The sequence below is a fragment of the Microtus oregoni genome, unplaced genomic scaffold (assembly GCF_018167655.1).
Source record: "Microtus oregoni isolate MIOR12 unplaced genomic scaffold, Mior012 000097F_ref0000449, whole genome shotgun sequence".
NCBI lineage: Eukaryota > Metazoa > Chordata > Mammalia > Rodentia > Cricetidae > Microtus > Microtus oregoni.
In genome coordinates, this window is record NW_024544710.1 from 2,268,137 (window position 1) to 2,270,283 (window position 2,147).

Sequence of the window (2,147 nt, forward strand, 5' to 3'; positions counted from 1 at the left end):
CCAAAACTTTTTAATAACAGTAAGATCCAGGGTTAGTTTTGGGGTTCTGGAAATAATGTCAGACTATAGATATTTGGATGAAGTGGAACTTGACCTTGAAAAGGAACCAATTATGATCCTCAATTTTGGACTACAGTTTTTTTTTCAACATCCAAAACTTTTTAATAACAGTAAGATCCAGGGTTAGTTTTGGGGTTCTGGAAATAATGTCAGACTATAGATATTTGGATGAAGTGGAACTTGACCTTGAAAAGGAACCAATTATGATCCTCAATTTTGGACTACAGTTTTTTTTTCAACATCCAAAACTTTTTAATAACAGTAAGATCCAGGGTTAGTTTTTGTAGCCGCAGCTGGCCCTTCTGCCTCTGGCACGTTCAAACTTCCGGCCCTTGGAGCGGACATAGGGTTTGGTATGGCTGTGTGGGGTTCCTGGGGCCTTGCCAAAATGCCGGTACACCTCTCGGCCCTTCCGAGGTCCAGACAGGAGCACAGTGCCACGGCCCTTGGGAGACTCCAAGGCCAGCTGGTCAAAGGTGAGGATCTTACCCCCAGCCTTGAGGATGCGACTTCAGGCCCGGCAGTGCACACACCTTCAGTTTGGGCACATCGAGAATCCTCACGTCATCTGTGACCGTCCCCACAACCACAGCCGTCTTGTTTTCTCGGCCAGGAAGCTTCATCTTTCGGATCATCCGGGATAGGGATAGAGGTGGCCGGTTGGTGCGACTCATGAATAACCTTTTCAGCACAACCTGATTGAAGGTGGAGTTGGTTCGCCTGGCCAGAAACCTGTACAGCTTGACCAGCAGCCATAGGTAGATGTCCTGGCTCTTGTGCTCCTTGCGCCAAACCTTTTGGTCCTTGTTGTGGCGGATGTCAACACCCATGATGGCGCCTCCTGCACGGCCTGGTCCGGAAAGCTGGACTACGGTTTTTAAAGACTTTAAGTAGGAGAGTACTATCTGGGTTTTTTTTTTCTCACCATTTAACAAACAAATAGTTGTGAGAATGAACAAAAGTGAACACTTGGTTGGGACTTTATTACCACAGGGAAAGATGGTTCTGAATCATTGACACATGGAAGAAATGAATTCTGCTTTCCTCCTATGTTTACCTAGTAGAATAACGTGAATCACAGCTGGCAATCTTCTGTAGAAGATATGTCCTCAGCTGGGTGGTGATGGTGCACGCCTTTAACCCCAGCATTCCGGAGGTCGAGGAAGAGTGGAGCTCTGTGAGTTTGAGTACAGCCTGGTCTACAGAGTGAGTTCCAGGACAGCCAGCCCTGTTACACAGAGAAATCCTGTCTTGAAAAAACAAACAAACAAGCAAAAGGCTGGAGTGATGGTTCAGTGGTTAAGAGCACTGGGTGCTCTTCTAGGGGACCTAGGTTCAATTTCCAGCATCCACATGGCAGCTCACAACCATTTATAGCACCAGTTTCTGATGCCTTCATACAGACATACATGCAGGCAAAACACCAATGCACATAAAATAAAAATGAACAAATTTAAAAAAGAAAAACAAAAAAGATATGCCTACATGTGTGTTCTGTTGTGTTGTGTGGGTGTGTGTGCAAAAACATAAAGCTATAACTGGAGGGAAAGCATGTGTTTATTTTTATGTACTCTAAGAGTCATATATATAGTACATCTGAGAAGACAGAAAACAGTGCATGTGTTACACATGTAAAGGACTTGTCTACATAGATAGAATCATGTTAGTAAGCTTTAGAAATACCAGCGTCAACAGGGAATTCCATTAACAACTAACCCAGTAAAACTAGGCAGATGTTAACTATGTGCAGATTTTATTAGGCTACCTAGCTCATATTTACTATTTAAATCTTTATATGATGAAATATAATGATGAGTTGTAAGAACAAATACATGAAGGGAGCTGGAGAGAGGGTTATGGGTTTAGGAGCACTTCCTGGTCAATCATGAGGACTGGAGTTTGTGTAACAAGTCTGACATTCTGTAAACACCTACAAAGCCAGGTCCAACGCCCTCTTATAATCTCTGCCCATGCATAGGCATACACACCTGCACACATGTGAGCATACATTCACACAGGCACATCATACCCGTACATAAATAAAAGGAATTTTTTCCCAATTAATTATGCATGCACACGTCACTCAC

At 43.5% G+C, this 2,147-nt stretch overlaps 1 pseudogene; it reads right to left on the reverse strand.

Annotated features, from left to right (window-relative positions):
* Positions 1 to 334: 334 nt before the first annotated feature.
* LOC121442915 lies at positions 335 to 890 on the reverse strand (annotated as a pseudogene).
* Positions 891 to 2,147: the final 1,257 nt, after the last annotated feature.